Source organism: Nipponia nippon, unplaced genomic scaffold (assembly GCF_047370975.1).
Source record: "Nipponia nippon isolate SJK-2023a ecotype South Korea unplaced genomic scaffold, ASM4737097v1 scaffold_3, whole genome shotgun sequence".
NCBI lineage: Eukaryota > Metazoa > Chordata > Aves > Pelecaniformes > Threskiornithidae > Nipponia > Nipponia nippon.
Window position 1 is genome coordinate 94,261,484 of NW_028262347.1, and position 13,948 is coordinate 94,275,431.

General features: G+C 40.7%; 1 protein-coding gene across 8 annotated transcripts in view; it reads left to right on the forward strand.

The window, feature by feature from the left end:
- The first annotated feature begins 5,770 nt into the window (after positions 1–5,770).
- Positions 5,771–13,948, forward strand: part of CCSER2 (coiled-coil serine rich protein 2) — a 76,352-nt gene continuing 68,174 nt past the window's right edge. For 6 of the 8 annotated variants that reach the window (XM_087766264.1, XM_087766268.1, XM_087766271.1 and 3 more), the window contains exons 1-2: positions 5,916–6,027; positions 6,850–7,033. The gene's annotated coding sequence lies outside the window, so the exon portion shown is untranslated. Of the gene's footprint in view, positions 5,833–5,907; positions 6,028–6,849; positions 7,034–13,948 lie in introns of those variants that run through there. The other 2 variants (XM_087766267.1, XM_087766265.1) reach the window with 2 other exon arrangements.

Here is a 13,948-nt window from a genome sequence, read left to right on the forward strand (position 1 = left end):
GGAGGACGCTAGCTACACAAATGAAAAAGGTTTCATTTCATCTTTGTTAAACATTTTAAGGATTGTAGTATTTGAAATGTTATTAAATAACAAAATTAGAAAAAATACAAATTATCCACATCAATCAGTTTAGGATTAGCATTAATTTAAAACAGGATCCTTTGTAACAATGTTTATATAAAGATAAGCCATATGATCCTAAATATAGTTTAATGTTTTCACTGAATTCTACTGAGATTTCATGGAATTCCAGTCAACTTTTCTCATTCTGTTAAATTTGGAGGCCATTATTAGAAACATGTCTGCTATTTTTTCTGTTGTGTAACTGAATGATGACTAGATTAAAAAAAAATCCCAAACACATTAGATAAATTTGCATAACAGTGTCACTAGTAGAAGACTATTTTTTGAGTTCTGAGATTATCAGTCAACCTTTCAGTTATAAAATACAGTTTACCTGGCCTGATTTAGAATAGTTTTTAATTATACAAAAGGAAATAATTTCCATACCTGTAAATCAAGCTGAAATAAGAGTTTTTATTTATGTTTCAGAATCCTCAAAAATCCCACTGACTTAACGGAAATGTAAGGCATTTGTATTCCTTTGGGCATCCAGCCTATGTGAATACAAATTAAGTTGCAATGAAAAATAAAGAAAAAACTGTATCAGACTTAAGTGAAATATGTTATACACTAATTTGTTTTAAGTTAGATACTGAGAAGCAAGTGTTTAAAAAGCAATGAAAGCGCAATTGGATTTTAGAAATGTGCAATATGATTTTAATCACTGTCTAGAAATGCTTTTCTGTATTGTGAAGGTGATATGTATTGTAGGTATATGGCCACTGAAGACGCAGAAAAAAACCGGCAGTATTTTACGAAGTAGCTTTAACTAGAGTGCTTAAATACTTTAACTAGTCTGTTTAAATAATTTAGACCTAAGTAGATCTAAATAATTTAGACTAATATAGTGTTTTGAAGCATCACGCGTGGTCAGCCCTTAGAAGAAAGGGCAACAACAGCAGCGAGGTGTAGAGATTGCCCGAGGCAGGTTTCAATGCCAGATTTGACTGAACTGGTCCAGGCTGCTTCCACCACAGCACTGCCAGGGTAAAGAAAGGATAACGCCAAGCACGTGATCTCCATCTACGTGAGTTTAACTTACATTTGGTACGCCTGCCTTGAGAGAAAGGGACAGAGTGGAAAGCTTTCTGCTTTCATTTACGTGAGAAATACTAAAAATAAGAGAGTAGTTTAGGCCTGTGTAACTTCACTGTTTTTCACAGCATGAATAGACAGCGTAATGCATCCTGAGCATCTTGGAAGGTCTGCAGTGCTAGCCACAGGGTAACACATTATGGAGTTTTAAAAACAGACCTCCTGGACTGATATTTAAGCATTCTTTAAGCGATGTTCAGAAGAAGAGTTTTACTTAAACAAGACCAAAAAAAAGCCTTTTCTGAAAGGAGAAGAGCAAGAAGGGCCAGTTCATCATTCACTTGCTAAAACCATAACTATAGCAACATTGACTTTGCACATCCAAGGTAGACATCTGAGCCAATTATTTAAATAACAAACCAGCTGCCAAATAGTAATGAACAGTTCTTCATTTAAATAGTATTCTCTTTAAATATTTTCTAAATATTATTTAGAAAGTGGTAGATATTGCTAATGCCTGAGAAGATATCAAATGCACAAGTACTTAATTTGGATTCTTTTTCAAGCGATTAAGAAAAACACAGGCCTTAGTCTTAAATGTGACTAGGTTATCATGTATTTCAGCAGAATGAGTTTGAGCTCATCTCTGTGTTTTCCCACACGTACAGAAAAGATGATGCAGTGACGGTGAACCATTGTAAAGACCTCAGCTTGCACCAAGCAGAATTTCCTATCAATTATTTTATTCTTACACAATTATTTATTGCAGAATGGTACAAAGTTTAGTTACCTGTGGACACCATGCATGGAAATAATAAATACACACACATATGAGCACAGTCATGTAAGTATTTTTGTATGTGACATTAGCCCATTGTTTTTTTTCTTTGCTATCTCAGCAAACAAGTTCGTCAACTTGTAATACTTGTTTTAATACATATTTTTAAGGTAGTACAAAAATGAAGTTACTTGTATAGTTTAAAAAGTACAAGAAGTTGAAAATTAAATAGGTAATTCTGGAGACAGTGAATCTCTAATGTCAAATTAAAACTTGGAAAATATAAAGGATGTATTCCTTAATAAAAGAACTATTTGTAGAGACCCAGGTTAAGAAAACAGATGACAGTTCATTTTTTGATACCTGTCAATGAATAAATTTTACAGAATGTGACATTTTGAAACAAAGAATTTCAACCCCTAACCATCCCACTGCATGTAGTCTGTTACATATTTCATCAAAAGTCCAGCTATACCCTAAGAAGCATACACTCTCTAAATCCAACCTGTTTTCCTTTTTTTGAAGGTTTGCGAGACAGTAAGACCCCATGCTACAGTTTTTTGTAAAAGTAAAATGCCCGCAATAAATAATTACTTGTATGTGGAAAAAAATGGTGGCACCTAGCTGCTTAGCCCTTTTGAACTTAGAAACAATGCAAACAGATGAAATACGGTTCATGTATCAGATAATGTAAAATCAGGGTATAAGTAGAAAGTATTTGAATACAGTAACACAATGTGGATACACAAGGTAAAAATGAAATTATTGTGGACAGAACAGTTAGCAGCTGTGACAGCACATGAGCTACCTAGCAAGGATTTTTTTTTGTTGACGTCACGGCAAAGATGATTTTTATGAAGTGGTGTGAGGAACGAGATTGTCCTTCCTCTGAGGATGGCTTTAACTCAAGCGGACTAACTCAGCTTCGTTGTAATTCAGGGGATGGGAGACGTCACATTCAGATTTTGTAGAGAGAGTGGAACTGTTACATGGACAAATTGGAACAATCCTTCTTTCATTTGCTGCTAGAGCTAAGGAAACACATGCACTTCCAGTTTGCAAAAATACATGAAATGGAAACCAATCCAAAGTTAAAAGAAGGAACAGAGTTTCCCTTCAAGCTCATCTATGATGCAGATACTGACTGGAAAATATTCTTATTTACAATAATCGACAAGGTTCATACTGTATGGCTGGTTGTTTATACCTATCTCATTATCATCAACTATCAGCAAGTCAGTTGAAACTAAGGAAGCCAGCAAGGTTACAGCTGGATACTCTTAAAATACCTGTTCAACTGTTACTAGGAAAACTAGGCCTCCCTAACGCTCCCTGCACTGAAGCTGCTCATACTTCACCAAAATTGGGGGAAAGGGTATCCTCGGCTCATGAAGTCCCTGGCCTGCAAACTGCTGAGGGCTGGGAGAATATTTGTGTGAATGTCACTAGCTGCTCACCCAGCTCTTACACGCTTCTCTGGGTGGTCGGTGTTACCCATTGCTGTGGCTCTGGTGTTTGGAGGCAGCACAATGCCAGGTCAGTGAGTGAAGTGGATAAAATAAGCTTCTAGTCCATCTCCCAGTGTAATATGAAGTCCATTTAAATCAATTTAGTATAAAATCAATGGAATGTAAAGTCCTCAAGCTGAAGACATATCAAATAATAAACTGATAAGAAAAGATACTTGATCATAGCTAAATCTTAGCCTGCAGTCTGTCAGTAGGATTGTTAAGACTACCTTTTAAGTAGTCAGAAGCTGGAGTTGTGTATGTAATGCTTCCCTTTTTTGAAGTTATTTTTCAAAAACTATGAATTCTGCTTAAAGACTGGATCTGAATCTTGAGGCTATATAAGCATTGTGGAAATCTGTTAAATGCCTAAACAGATAGTGGAGGCTCTCAAATCTGTCCTAAAATATCTCTAGGTTGTTTTCTTCTTTTATATACGTAGTTTTCTTTTAGATTTTTGTTTCATAATCATTTTCAGATAATAAAAGTATGAGCTGGAGTTAAAAAGGTGGTTATACCACCACTTCCAGGTCAGTACACATAGCTTATGTGCCTCCTTTGTATTGGTTACAACTGTTCCTAGTCCTCTGATCCAGCTGAAAAGTAGGATGATGGAACCATTTGTTCCTTCATCTCGTTCACTGTGCATTTGGGTACCTGCATAAAGGATCCATCACGGAAGCTCCACGGTTGCTTTGTGTTGGGGTTGAAGACATACCTGCCAGTGCCTGCAGAAAGGCAGTGGGAAATGTAGGACTCTCCCAGCAAGTCTATAATATCATTTCACCCTCCCAGTGAGTCTGTAATAGAATCTTTTTTATTTTTGGGAAGGAAATGGAGAAGAAAGTTAGTTTGAGGAAATTTCAGTGGGAACAGTGAAGTCGTTCTGATGAACAAAGCAGGGAAGAATCAAATCTATGCTAATGCAGTTGATGTTTGCATCAATGCTCAGAAGCTGAGAATGACTGAAAGAAAGGATGACTGTGGTTAAAGCAATGACGCCTGACTCAGGAAATCTGAGTTCATTTCCTGGCTTTCCTATCTCTTTAGCTTTGTGCAAGAGATTTAATCTCCCTCTGCTTGCTTTTTTTTTTTTTTTTCCTTCCTGTACCACAGGGGTGTAATTACGCTTCAGATTGTTCTAAGAATAAATGCATTAATGTAGCCGGTACATTTAAGTTCAGGCCAAAAGACCTACAGAAGCTTCAGTTGTTGTTCTTTATTTTTAAAAAAAGGCCTTTCTACGGGGCATATGTCCTGAAGTCTTCACGCCCTGCGTCTAGAAAGGTGAGGAGGCACTTGCAGTGCCTGGGCTGACATCTGTAAGCAGGTTTTACACCCTGGCAGTGCGCCCAACTTCTAGTGAAGAGGCTGCGGCAAATGATGCTTATCAATTACAGGGCAGGTTTTTTTCTACATGAACATAGCTTGAAGCTATTGCACGGCTTTCTTCTGCTGGGAGGCCTGGTGAAGCAGGCAGGCAAAAATTTAGAAATATTGGTGGTCAAAACTTTTGAGAAAAATTAAACTTTGAAAATCTGAAGTTGAAGCACAGCAATACAGGTGCTGAGATGACAACACACGCATGAAGATCCCAAAGCACAGGAGATGCAGAAACACAGGCCCCAAACAAGTGCACAGGCAGCTAGGAAGAGCATCGGGGTACAAATACTGAGTCTGTGAAATGACCCTGCACCATCTCACGTAACCACAGCAGTAACTTCCTGCACCCTGCAGAGGTTTTTGGTATTCTGTCAGTGCCTTCAGATTCCTGGCACAGGCAGAAAATCTGAGGGAACTTGCAAGTCCTTCTGTGAGCACCAGCATGGAGAAAGCCTGGTCTCCTGCAGATTCGCATCTCACTGTTGACTGCAAGAGCCCTTCCAGGCCTTTCATGCAGCTGGGACATTTGTCAGGCCTCTTTCCCCTGTGACAACTATGTCCCTGAGCCATGACACTCGCAGGCCTATTTCCGTCACGCTTTTAACAACTAAATTGCTATTTGCATCGGTCATCGGGCTCACTAATCGTTAGGGCAGACTGGAAGATCTGGCCAGTGGGCCTGCAGGCCTCACGGCCTTGAGAGCCTGGCATGACACGGTGCCAAGGCAGCCCTGCAGCCAGCCAGGCCGACGGGCGCGGCTGGGACGCCATGTCGTTAGCGGAGCACGGCGCCGGCCTGTGCCGCGCCACGAACGAGCAGCGGGAGAACGGGCGGCGGGAGAAATCGGCCGGGCCGCCGCCGTGCGCGCTCCCGCCCGCCCCCTCCCAGCCCGCCGCCGCCCGAGAGGAGCCGTTGGCAGGAGAACGCGCGCGCACGGCGCCTAACGGGCGGCAGGCGGGGCGGGGCCCACAGCTCAGGCGCGCGGCGGTCGCGCTGACGTCAGGGTGAGCCGAGGGGCGCGGAGGGGCGTGGGGAGGCGGCCGGCGCCGTGCCCGGGGCATGCGCGGCGGGGCTGCGCGCGCCGGCCCTCCCACCGCGGGCCGGGCCGGGCGGGGCGGCTGGCGGCCGGCACCTGAGGGCGCAGAGCGGCGCGGCCCTGCCCGAGGAGGGGACAGCGCCGGCCTGCGCCCGGCCCGGCGGTGAGTGCGGCGGCGGCGGGGGGGCGGTGCCGCCAGCCCCTCGCTCTCCCCCTTCCCCTCGCCGTGGGCCGCGCTCCTGGGGGTCTCCTTGCTGGCGGCGAGGGGGGAGCGGCCGTTGCCCCTTCCCTACGCCGCGCCGCCCTCCCGCCGGGGCTGGGGTCGCCGCCTCGGGCGGGGGATGCTGGGCATCAGCGGCCAGGCAGGCCGCGGGAGGCTGGGGAAGGGCGGCGGAGGGGCGGGCCGGGCCGGGCGGGTGGGGCAGCAGCAGCAGCCTCCTGCGCGTCCCTGCCGGGTGCAGCCTTCACCTTTGGGGCGGCCTGAATGTCAGCCGGGGCTCCCGCAGCGCCGCTGGCTGCGAGCCGTGCCACAGGTGTGGCCTTCCCCGGCTGGCAGGGCGCTTGCAGCGGTGCCAGCTTGGCTGGCGGTGTCCGGGGCTTGCCTCGCCTGAGTCAGCTGCGCTGCTCCGGGGGGTGAAAGGCAATCTGGCGTGGCAGGCCTGTCGCTGTGTCCCTCCCTCGGTTCCTGCTTTGCAGTGGTTTATGCGTCTTTTAACTCTCTGTTTGTTGAGACGTACCTGCAGGTACATTAGGAAACAGCTGCTGAAGGCCCTGGTCGCAAAGGGCTTTGTAGCTCCAAAAAGGGGAAGAAGGAAAAGCATCCAGTATGTCGTTGTTCAAAGACAACAGTTTAAAAAAAAAAAAAAAGTGGAATATCTACTCTAGCTATAATCTGTTCAGATTTTGCTTATAACAAAAAGGGAATGTTAGGTACGTTACGATGATTTTGCTTTAATGACACTAAGATTTTGCTTTCATCATCCAGAGCCCGCTGTAACATCGTGTTCTGTCAAATGTACTTTGATACACAATGAAACGTAGGCAACTTCAGCCTTTAACTTGGAGTTGGAGGAAGTCGAGCTGTTTATCTTCAGTTAAAGAAAGCAAAAGTGAATGGGAACTTTATGCGGTAGCAGAGCATTAGTGTCCAGGCCAGACAACAAATTAAGGTAATGACTGTAGATCTGGTACTCCATCTGGTACGTCATATAAAGATGTTTACCATTTTTCAGGGGAATTGGTTCAACTTGTACGATTGGTGCTTCATATTCATAGCAGGTTTGTTTCTGGTGTTTGTGGGCTTTGAGCCTCGATTTGATGCAGAATAGAATTTTTTTGTTATGAAGGTACTAAAAACTAAATGAAATTGGATCTAAGGTCTCATTTTGTTATAGTCTTGTAACTGAGAACCACTTTAAGTGTTCTCTGAAACTTCAAAAATATCTCTTCTGGAGTAGTTGAAAATACAAAACTCTTCATCATAGTAGTATGAGACAGTAAATGTTTATGTTTTTTGGTGATACTGAATGCAATTTGGTGGATATTTTTTCCACATATATAATGATCACATAAGTCTAAATTCTGTGGGCCCATTTTGAATTTAATGCCTCCAGTCTGAAGAGGTGAATGCCTAACAAATGGAACATTAGTAATAACCAGCTGCCTAAACGTTAACCAAGAATCTACCTGAATATACGACTTGCAGTAGAAAAATTGTTTTTAAAGTCATAGTTTAATCTTTGCTCACAGTTAGTACTTTTCATTATAGATATCTCAATGTTTGGCCTCTAAAAACTGCTGAGTATTGTCTTCTAATTGTAAAGCTATTTAAGCAGTAGAAGTGTTTCAGGCTTAGAAGATTTCTGTATTTGATATTTTTGACCGCTATAACACCTTGTGTTTTTGAACTGAAGTAGTAATATATATGAATATGGAAAAAAAAAAATGAATAGTAATGATTTCAATTAACAAATGATCTCATTTAATGTATTGTTATACTAATGAGTAATCCTGTTTAATGGAACTGTTCATGTAAAAGCTCACTGGAGTAAAACCTATTACTTTTGGACCTGATCATCCTTTAAGAGGGATTGGTTATTTGGAATAAACCAGTTACAAAGGCATGTTGGCACTGGCTCTAGATAGAAAGCCATCATGCTATCAGTCTTCAGATGAACCTTGCTTGCCTGAAGTTGTTAGAAAGTGCATATCTCTGAAAATGGAAGAGAGATGAAGGAGTAAAAGGTAGCCAGTTGCAGCAATGGTTGTGATGTTCTCTTTTAGCCACTATTTGGAAGTGTAAACAGCAGCACCATCATCTTAATTAGAAGCTTTCAAGCAGGGTTAAATTCCTTGCCAACAGGGATACTAAGAAGATCAAAATACTAATGGTGCTTTCAATAATTAGGTTTAAAATCCTGTATTGTGTTTCAATTGGAGCAATAAAAAAAGCTTATGTAAATCTCTGGATACGTGAACACATGTATGTTACAATAAAATCCCAACAGCATTAAAATAATTATTCTGAAGATGAAGTTTAGCTAGTCAGTGTAGGTCTTTGCATTCCTTTGTACCTCTGGGACACATACTCCAGGTCACCCTTAAACTTCTATCGAATAGGTGCATTTTGGAAGACATTATGAGAATGTTGTGTCCTCCTTGATCAAAGGTAGCTTGATTTGCAGAGATCTGGACTTTGCTCGCTAGCTGTTCTCTATCTATTCTAAAGGGAGGATTCAGCTGGAGCAGTTCTGCTGATAATATCCTACAGTAAGTAAAGCAAGAAAGTCTTCTCAGGGTGGGGGATGCTTATCCCTGGTCACATGGGGAACTGGTGTCACAAGTTCTCAGTAAAATGCCTTTTTCACTACAGATTGTTGGGATTGTCATGAGCACTTAGTCCGTGATGAGTTGAGGTAGTCTTCTGCAGAGTGCATTTTAATGGCTTTGATTGAAGCAGAAGGATGGTTAATGTTGGCAAGGTTCTCACTGCAAGGAGTCTTGGCTTCTCAGCCAGAGGAAAATAGCTGATAAGGTTTTACTTTTATGTGGTGGTTGAACAAGTTATAGATCTGGAATAACCCTTAAATTGCAAACAATTTCTGAATTTGTTCCCTGAAGCAAAAGAACTCCTATGCTTTTAGCCTAATTAGCCCAGATGGCTTGTGACACACGCAGCACAAGTTAAGCGGCACATCATGGGAGAACTGAATATCCTGGGTTCTGTTGACTCAATAATATTGTATACTTTGAGATGAGATTCATCTATTCTAGATAGATACAGAGATTCTCACTACGGTGTGAATTTGTATGATACTTCAACTCCTGTTCTTTTTGTGAATCATATTAAAGATAGGTTTTACTTAAATGCATTTTTTTCTGGTCTTATACGATGAAAGTATTACATAGACTTGTTGATCAGTATTTTTGATAATTTGGGGGAAGCTACGGCTTTTAACTGACCTTCATTGCAGTAAGGCAAACTTGCATAGGTGGAAACTTGGCAAGGCCAAAGCTACTGCTGTTAGTAGCAGGAGACTTGAAAGGAGCAGAATCTTTCATCCTGCATAGCCTTGTCCATCAGTAAACAGAGTTCAAACCAAAAAACATCCTAATCCCTCTCTGTAAATCATTCAGTTATGAAAGCTCTCTGAAATGGTAGTTTATAAAAATAACACTTTACCATGACTAAATTGGAGATCTTGATTAAAAAACAAAAACCAAAAAAAACCCAAATTAGAAGTATCAGCTTCCTTTAAATTCAAGTAAAATGTGAGCATAGATGACTGTCTCTGTGTAATTCTGTAAGCTAATGTGGGAGAAACTGATCCTGTGGACAAACTGTCACTCGTAACTGAAGCTACACGTCAGTTTCTTTGAGAATATTTCTTTTTTTCATTGCAAATGCATGAAGATGTAACAACTGTCTGTCCTCTACATTGTAGAAAACTGATCTTGATAGGTTCGTTCAGATATAACTGTTTATGTTCATGTATCAGAAAATCAGTAAGAAAATAGAGAACACACTTTAAAATACTTAGAGAAGGCTGCCAGTCTGTGGTTAAAAACATGTTGATACTTGTTATGCTGTGGCAAACTTGCAAAGTTGTTTGGTACTGGAATATTTTTAGAGAGTTTGGTTTTGAGATTGGAAACTGATTTATAGCCATCAAATCATAGACAGACAGAAGCTGTAAGTGTTCAGCACTAGTGAAATGAAATTCAATAGCAAGAAAAGTGGCGCTTTGAAGACGTAGTTCAAAAATAAGCAAGTTTCAACTGAAAGCTATAGTAAGCCAATATATGGCTGCAGTATTTTTGGTTAAGGGTGGATGTTGAAGAGAAGTCAAGCTTCAAAGAATACAAGTAATCCAGCATCTTCTTGAAAGCACATATATTGATCAGTTTTTTTCATATCTAACTGGTATGTTTGATAGCAAGGAGAGCAGAAATCAGTGGCCAGTACTCCCAATGTAGGGAGTTTACAAGTAGTTTTCCTCAGGAATCTGTGCAAGGCAATGAAATAATCTTTAAAAGAATTATTAGGAGGGCTCTGGAACTCCTTGCTTAAGGCAGTCGTGGATGGAAGAAGTTTTGGGGGCTCAAGGACAGGTTGGACAGGATAGTGGAGGAGAGATCTGTGAAGGGTTCCTAAACAAACTACATCGAATTCATGAAATCCTATGAATTAAAAGTAGCTGAAGGTTGAAAAAGTCACATTCTGTGCTTGCCCTGTTCATCCTCTTCCCAGTGTGATTTTTAAGGCTGCCACAGGAGACAATGTGACTCTTCATTCATTGCCTTTAAAATAAGATTGACTGCTGGAACTGTATGGCTGAGCTGGAGAATTGAATCTGGACAGCTGAATTGCCATGATCCAAACCCAGGGGAATATTACGATTTATATAATATTTCAAATTTATCTAGGGTTCACTTGCTCTCTTTCATGAGAAAAGTTTTAAAGATTTTCTTTGTCAGTCCTTTTTCTAATCTTTTTTCTTTTTTTAAGTCCAGCAGTGGCTGACTTAACAATATGATTTTTTTAAAAAATCAATAGCGATGGTTTGACATGTTCTTGTCTGAAGGTCATGATCTTCTGACAAAAACTAAACTGCGTTAAAATAGCATTGACAATATGTAGAAAAGAAGTTCCCAAAACTATTTTCTTTTGTCTTCCTACTGCTTCATCTTGTCTAGTCTTGCTCAGTTATCACCTGTGAACCTCTTCAGGCTTACTGAGGATATCTCGGTACTGGTGAGTCTATGAATTACATGCAGTCTCCTTCAATTATCTCTGCTTGTCATTCAGCTTAACCTATAACTAGTATTCTTATTCAGGCAGCAGTAGAAAGAATGAGGATGACTGGCGGCGGGGGGTATCTTGTGTATTGGTGGCAAGCCCAGCCTTGTTGCAGATTTAAACTAATGGGAGTTCTTAAGATTAATCTTAAGATATATTGAACGATACCTGTTTGTACCACCATAAGGGGGTTTTAGCTCCAGACAACTCACTATTCTTATATGGAGAAGATGCATCAGATGAATAAACAAACTAGAGGGCTAGGATGGACAAGGTAGTAGTCTAAAAAGGGATATTTCCATTTATGATCAGTTGTATTCAAAGTTTCCCTTGGCTTCTAGCCTGCCTGTTCTCATCAGCAAGAAAATCCTGCTCCCAGGTAGCATGCATTACTAAAGTAGCAGAAAACAGTAACTGGAAGCTGACTCTTTAATTTGTTACTAAAGCAATGGTGAAGTAAGTCTCTCCTACTGGAGTTAGAGACAGGAGTGGCGTTTTTGAATCATTTGCTGACAGTGGATAGTTCTGAGGAAAAAGGGAGGCACCTCTGTTTTTAGGTGAAGTATTTGCTGGACAATAGCAGGTAATTGCTACTTGTTTGCAGAATGAAATTGCTTTTATGTCTGAACTTGGAGACAGATTCATCTGTTTTGTAAGAATAAATTCAGAAAAATTGAAATTATCAACATGAAATGCAGTTGCTGAAGGAATAATACCATCAGCAAAAGCAGCGCCCTGTTTCTGCTGTCAGTTGCTTTGATGCTGACATAATCACAAAATTTTTGAAAGGAGAGATTGCGATCCGCCATTTCACTTCTAGAAAGCTTGGATTCTAGACTGCGATTGATGTTTGGGATTATTCAGTCAATCTTAACTACAGCATAAAATTTAATTTGCCTTTATGATATAAACAGTGATGTCAGCTTTAAAACTTTTCTGAAAGACAGCTATTTGTATCAAATGGGAAAGATCAGAGTTTTTCGAATATGTATGTACATGCACATATACCTGTACACAATTATGGATTATCTTCCAGGGTAGAAATCTTGCCAAATGCAAGCAAGTGTTAAGACAGCACAAGAGAGTAACCTAGATATAGATGTGCTGTATAGTTGCGGTACTTTCGTGTGTGTGTGAAATAATGCTTGAGTAATATGATAGTTTAGTTCTTTTCTTCTCTGTAGCTGTACGACTTTGTCTTTATGTTGCAGAGTATTAGATCTGTAAGGCAAACAGATACTGTATGTCTCTTCCTCATGTGGTTTTCCCCTTTCTGTTTATTATCTTTGCAAATTTCATAACAATTTAAACTGAATAATGTCATCAAAGAATTGAAGCAAATGAAGACTCTTTGTATCTCTTCACCACCAAAAATTCTGAGAACAATACATCTTTTGCAGTTTAAGAGCTGTTAAGCTACCCTGATGTAGAAGCTTGGTCTACCTGACTTGCTCAGTAAGGTTGAATCTATTGAATTTGTTCTGTTCACAGAAGGCTGTTTCTCATGTAACATAACAAATGAAGTAATCCACATAATTTAATTCCTTCCAGCAGGAGTGTTTCTGCATTGGAGCTAGGTGTATCAGTCATGATTATGTCAATTGTTTCTGCATCTGATTTATTACAGTGTATCCCATCCGCCTCTTACAATGCTTTCACAGCTGTTCTTGGGGTCAGCACGCTTAATGTAGTGTTTTTATCAGCTGCCCCTTGTGTTGTCTGGATTTCCAGTGAAAGCCTTACGATGTTCTGGATCTTGTGTTTTGAAGAGTTGGTTATGCAGGAAGTGCATGGTGTTTATATCTTCAGGTACAGAGTTGACCGCTACTTCAGATTTAACAAGGTACGACTGCTGCATTTGGATGAGTGATTGGAAGAGTGCACAGAAGCAAACTTAAGGAAAAACCCAATGTCTGTCAGTGTCTGAACCACCTTTAGTTCTTAATAAAGGCATTTTCCAGAATTTTGACAAGGTCAGAATAGACCTATGTTTTATCTCTGCTGTGGCAAGAAGAGTGGATCTTTTGAAGAACGGAATTGATGACTTCCTCTAAGAGGATGCATGAGATGATTGGCAGCTTCAGAGAGGAGTTGTGCCTCTGCAATGCTTTATTCCACTTGCTAGCTGACTGCTGTCCCTGAGAACAGTTAGGCTATCAGCACTAATGCAGAAAAGAGAAGTGTCACTGCATTTTACGTCTCATTTATGAAAGAACTATGATAACCCGTATTAACATTTAAGAGCAATGTGAAAGTGCACTATTTCAAGTCTGTTTCTTCCTTTTTTCAGGCTCTGATATTCTCTTTATTGGGAGTAATATATCCCTACTCTCAAGTATCTCCTTCCATCTTCTTTTCTTTGTCCTGAAGCTGCTCTCTTGCTGCAGCTGGCTAAGCACCTGGACTTTGGCTGCCCTCTGCCTTATTAGCTATGTTGTAAGAATGCCAAAAATCAGGGCAAATTTACCTATTTGAGAAACCTTAGCAAAGGTCTTTCTTTTAGTTAAAATTTGCATGACTTTTTTTTCAATCAAATCTTAAGGGTTTTGTGATAACTCAAATACTGTTTTGTTTCAACCTTTTGGTAAGGTTTGATGTAAAAATTTGGAGTTTAAAATGCATAGTCTCTATTTTACTAATATTCAAAGTACAAGCGGGCAACCTATTACAAAGCATCCATTTCTGGGCAGATAGCACTTAGTCCTTTTTTAATTCCTTGAGGTGCCTGATATTCAATGTAAATAGCATTAATGGCAGAGTGAATTGAGAGTGTGGCCCTAAGGGA